Genomic DNA, 5,982 nt, shown 5'->3' on the forward strand with positions numbered 1-5,982 from the left:
CCTGCCTGCACTTTGCGCTTCCTCTTCTGGAAGACTGGAGTCATGGCCAGAGGTCGTTTCGACGATTAAACGTGCCAGTGCCTGGGGCCTGAGCTTTGGAAAATGGAAAAACCCTAGCGAGATGAGAGTGGCCGCCGTTGAACTTGAACCGGTTTCCCCAACTCTAGGAAAACATATCTATCATAAAAAGTGTAGTCATCAGAATGCCGTGCTCCTGAGAGGCAGATGCCATTGTCATGGGCTCCCGGACTTGACGTCCTTCCTGCCTGGCCGGAGAGAGCGGGACACGATCTTCTCTCCCCTGGGGTCTACCATCCCTCAGCCCAGGGCTGGACAGGGTCTCACGGGCTGTCGGTCTGGAGCAAGAGCATCAGGCAGGCCATTTCTATTCAGCCCCAGAGCCTCCTTGATGCGAGGGAAGGTGGGGAGGATGCAAAAAGGAGGAAAAATCAACTCTAGGTCAGCAGGGCGGCTGGCCCGGGGCCCAGTCGGGGGGAACCTCTCTGGAAAGGGCTCCCACCCTGCCGGCTCTCCCACAATGCACCAGGTGCCTTCCGCTGATAAGACCAGGCTGAGCAGCCTTGAGGCGCGTGACAGGAATAGGCGAGAGATGTGTCTATTCTTGAGGGCCGCGAGAGCAAACTCGGGCTCGATGAAGAGCAGGCCTATAAGACAGAAGCAGTCAAGGCCTAGGGTGTGTGTTTTTTTGGGGGGGGTTGTTGTGGTGGGGGTGGTTGTTTTGTCTCGTGTTCCTTTCTTATTAAGGGAGAGAGAACAGGTGGCCCCCCACCAGCCAGGGATGGATGAAATCCGAGCACGTTTATGGAAGACACCCCGAACGAGTCCTCGGGGTGCCTGTGTGGCTCAGTCAGTTAGGCGTCCAACTCTTGACTTCGGCTCAGGTCATGATCTCGCCGTTCGTGAGTTCGAGCCCTGCGTCAGGTTCTGTGTTGGCGGTGCAGAGCCTGCTTGGGATTCTTCCTCTCTCTCCCTCCCTCTCTCTCCCTCCCTCTCTCTCAAAATAAATAAATAAATAAATATTTTAAAAAATGAAAAACATAGGAACAAGCCCAACACTGAAATCCCAAAGGTGCTTTCTTGCCTGGTGCAACATTGTGAGAAATTTTTGTTTCTTCTTTATCTTTTGCTGAATTTTCCAGATTTTTTTTTTTTTTGCCATGATGAAACATTGTGTTTATCATCAGGAAAAAAAAATTAGTTGTTTTTGAATGTACGTGTTGGGTGTCATTTCATACTGGCTCCTAAGCATGGTCCCAGGAGAGGGACACTGCATGTTTTCTGTGACATTCTCCTGATGTGATGCCGTTCATCAGAAGATGCATGGGAAGAGGGTTGTGTGCCCCCTCACCCCAACCTGCTGCTGGGGGAAATGTTCTGGAAAACTGTTCCAGAAAACAGCTTGCCACTTTCTTATACAGTTTACACGTAACATACGACCCAGCAATCCCACTTCTGGGTATTTATTATAGAAAAGTGAGGGACGCCAGGATGGCTCAGTCGGTTACGCATCTGACTTTGACTCATGTCATGATCTTGAAGGTCGTGAGTTGGAGCCCTGAGATGAACTCTGTGCTGACAGCTCAGAGCCTGGAGCCTGATTGGGATTCTGTGTCTCTGCCTCTCTCTGTCCCTCCCCTGCTTGCTCTCTCTCTCTCTCTCTCAAAAATAAACATTAAAAAAGAAAAAAATTATTTTATAGAGAAGTGAAAACTTATCTTTACATAAACACCTGTATGAGGATACAAAGAATCTTTGTTCATCACCTCAAACAGGAACTAACTTGACCTTCATTGGGTGAACGGTTCAGCAAACGACGGTATGCCCATACAAAGGAATACTATTCAACAACGAAAAGGAGCAGACTATAGATACATGCATTACCTTGGATGGATCTTGGGAGCATTGTGCCAAGTGAAAAAAAAAGCCAATCCTGAAAGTTTGTGTGCTATACGATTCATCTTGACATGAACGTTCAAATATGAAGAAGAGAATGCTGTATATAAAAATTCCCTGTATGGAAACCAATTTGACAATAAATGTCATATATTGAAAAAAATAAAAAATAAATAAAAATAAAAAAATAAAAATTCTCAAAGTGACACAGGTATAGCCAGATAGATCAGACCGGTGGCTGCTGGGCATTAGGATTGTGGTGGGGTGTGGCTATTTAGGGTTGAGGGAAGGAGTTTCTTTGTGGTGATGGAGCAGCCTTATCTTGTTCATGGTGACGGTCCCTCAAATCCACACGTGTGGCAGAATTTCACAGAACTGGACACCAAAAGAAAAATAAGTGTACGTAAAACCAGTGAAATTCACACTAGGTCATATTCAAGTTAATAGTATTGTACTATTGTCGATTTTCTGGCTTTGGCCATTTTCATTATGGCTATGTAGGATATTATCGTTGGGGGAAGCGAACACAGGAACCCTTGTTACTATTTCCACAAGTCCTCATGAACTATTAACTGTTCCATTTTTTTTTAATTTTTTAAATGTTTATTCATTTTTGAGAGACAGAGAGAGACAGAGTGTGAGTGAGGGAGGGGCAGAGACAGAGAGAGACTTAGAATCTGAAGCAGGCTCCAGGCTCTGTGCTGTCAGCATGCAGCCCGATGTGGAGCTCGAACCCACAAACCGTGAGATCATGACCTGAGCCGAAGTTGGACGCTAACCGACTGAGCTACCCAGGCGCCCCTAAATCTTTTTTTTAATGTTTATTTATATTACAGAGAGAGACAGAGACAGAGACAGAGTGTGAGTGGGGGAGAGGCAGAGACAGAGAGAGACTTAGAATCTGAAGCAGGCTCCAGGCTCCGAGCTGTCAGCACAGAGCCCTATGTGGGACTCGAACCTACGAACCGTGAAATCATGACCTGAGCCAAAGTCAGACACTTAACCAACTGAGCCATGCAGGTGCCCCCCATTAACTATTTAACATAAAACAGTATTCTTCCTTTTTTCAGGTGGCCGGGAAGATGGTGGACATTCGCACTGAGCAGGCCAACCAAAGGCAGCCAACCACCTTTCACAATAAGAAGAGGGTCCTTCTGGAGAAACTGGCAAGGAGAAGCTGCAAAATACTACAGAAACACGGGTCTGGGCTTCCAGATGCCCAAGGAAGCCACTGAGGGCGCTTACATTGGCAAGAAATACCCCTTTTCTGGTCATGTCTCCATCCAACAGTGGATTCTCGTCTGGGGTGGTGACAACGATACAGACACAGAGGACCATTGTCATCCACCAAGACGGCCTCACTACATCCAAAAGTACAACCGCTTCAAGAGAAGCCACAAGAACGTGTCTGCGCACTGTCCCCCTGCCTCAGGGATGTCCAGGTTGGCGACATGGTCACAGCGGGCTAGTGGCAGCCCTTGAGTAAGACTGAGTGCGTCGACGTACTCAAAGTCACACAGGCTGCTGGCCCCAAGAAGCCACTCTGGAAGTTCTGAGACGAGATGTCTGCTCACAGCCCCAGAGAAAATAAAGTCATTTTTCCCCTAAAAAAAGAAAATGAAGTAAAATAAAATAAAACACTATTAAAAACAAAAATTAAAAAAAAATTACAAATCTATGTCTCCATGGCCCTAGAGGTGGTGGAGGATTATTCAAATGAACCATAAGATGTGGTTCACCATCCCGCTGAACCATCCACAAAGCCACCATTAGTAATCAGGAGCTCAAGCACTAGCGGGTCCTGGAAGTCTCACCGACAAGAGCTAGTCATTGCTACCCCCATCGTAAACCATAAGAATAAAATAGAATCCAACATCTCTCTTAAGATAATGTCAATAGCAGAATTGCCCAGGGGTTAAGAGTATGGCGTCAGGATCCAGGAAAATCTGGGGTGATGCAGGCGAATCGACCAAACTGTGTGGCCTCAGGCAAGTTTATGTTCCTTGCTTCTCTGAAGGACTTAATATTAATATAAAAATGAGGTGATTCAGGATCCTTTCAGATTTGAGTGACAGAAATCCCACACAAGCAGCTTGAGAGACAGGGCATGTAGCAGCTCACAGAACTGTAACGTTCAAAGAGTCACTAGCTGCAGGAATGGCTGGATCTAGGTGCTCAGAGGGTGCTCTCAGGACTGTCTTATCGCTACTCTGAGTTCCTTGTGTTTGTTTCATTGTTAGGCAAGACCTTACCTCATGGTAACAAAAGTAGTGCCAATGGCTCCAAGCCTCTCTCCTCTTAGCTCAGCAATCGTCATTGAAAAGAACATCCCTTTCTCAATAGTTATATCTAAAGTCCTGCAATTAAGCCTTATCTCTGGTGTATATCACATTCTCACCCCCGTCAATCACTGACACCAGAGGCATGGAATACACTGATTGGTCAGACCCGAACCGTAGCCAGATTCCTTCTCTTCCAAGCAAGCCGAGAACACGGGGATACAGAACATGTCAGAAGCACACAGTGACTTATTTTTTTTTCTGGAAGAAAATCAATGTATCTTTAGCAGATAGAAGGAGGAATGGAAGCCAGGCTGGTAAAACCAACAGATGTCCAGCAGAGAGGAAAATAGCATCATTATAAGGATAAAATATTACATGAGACAGCTCATGCAAACCACGTGGAAGGTGGCAGGTGTTTATGAGGAGATTAACAAAGAGGTTTTCTTTGTGCCACTGGTCACCGTTGCTGATGAGAAGAATCAGGTACGTTGGAGAATCCAGCCGGCTTCGCCATGTACACAGGTTATAGCTGCATTTCAGGCTGGTCCCTCAGCAGCGCCCGGCTGCTTTTTCTTCCTGAGCGCTCCGCAACCCCAAGCCTCCTTCCATTCGGTCCCCATTTGAGGTTTTGTCTTCCCTACCAGACTGACTGCCTTCAGAGAGTCTGATTCCTTCTTTGCTCTAAAAATCAGACCCAGTCAGCATGACTGGCGCCGTGCCACGCACGGTGCTAGACGTTCTTCATCGCAATTGTTGCCCCAACCCGGGACGGATGGCAGATGGCCTTGCTCCATTTGGCAGGTGAGCAAACTGAGTTTCAGAGGGAGCCGCGCATAGTTTGCAAGTGGCACAGCCGGGTGGATCTCAAACCCAAAGTCTCCAAATGCCTTTTGCTTCCGAAGAAAGCCCCCCAGGGTCTCCAAGATTTCACCAGTGAAACTCACCTGGCAAAGCTGACCTAAGCCTGGAGCTTCCCTGCACCTGCTCCCCAGAATTCCTCATTCCTGTCCTAATGGGGCTCCTGATTCTCTCTTTTTATGAGGCTGATCTGCTGGAGGCCTGGGCTTTAATATCGCTGTGAGCCAAGCTGAAGTGAAGCAGTTAGCAGCTCCACTCACACCGGCCCAGGAATAGCATTTGATCCTGGGCACCACGCTAGGGCAGGGGGACCCATTTCACTGGGGCTGGGGAACCCTTGTGCGTGCCTAAGACATTATTAAAGTAAAGTATGTCGGTTCTGCCCGGCCAGCCGGTGGAATGTAAATCAGGAAACGTCTTTTTGGTGGCCGGATTCGGGGTTGGGGCCGAGGAAGTCCCCACATCTCCCAAGCTAAGCGCACATGTTCTCTTTCCACTCAATTTCTCTCCTTTCAACTCATACGCACAGGTGCACACAGGCACGCACATCCACATACGTGCATGCCCGTGGGCTATTTTCTTCTTCTTAATTAAAGTGATATAAAAAAAAAGCTCTTTTTGTTTATCTTCATCTTTTCCATCTTTTTCCTGGGAAGGTTGGTTGCTGGCGGCTTATTCTGTGTGCATGCGCACACGTGTGTGCGTGGGTGTGTGTGTGTGTGTGTGCGTGCGTGTGTGCGTTTCCTGGTCATTATTTTTCCCAGCTGCATCTCCACAATGAGTACAAATTCAACCACGTTTGGAAAATAAATAGTGCCAGCATCACATTTGTTAAAAGCAGAGCCCGTGGTCGAGATCAGCCTGGCTGTTGGGTACCTTGCTTGGTTCTTGGGAGACACAGAATAATTCACCCGGCCGGGTTCTCGGG

At 47.5% G+C, this 5,982-nt stretch overlaps 1 pseudogene; it reads left to right on the forward strand.

Moving 5' to 3' along the window:
- Positions 1-2,996: 2,996 nt before the first annotated feature.
- Positions 2,997-3,470, forward strand: LOC124518127 (40S ribosomal protein S11-like; annotated as a pseudogene).
- The last annotated feature ends 2,512 nt before the right edge of the window (positions 3,471-5,982 follow it).

Source organism: Lynx rufus, unplaced genomic scaffold (assembly GCF_022079265.1).
Source record: "Lynx rufus isolate CCGP_SWC_20201006 ecotype Redwood Valley unplaced genomic scaffold, mLynRuf1.p SCAF_24, whole genome shotgun sequence".
Classification (NCBI taxonomy): Eukaryota; Metazoa; Chordata; class Mammalia; order Carnivora; family Felidae; genus Lynx; species Lynx rufus.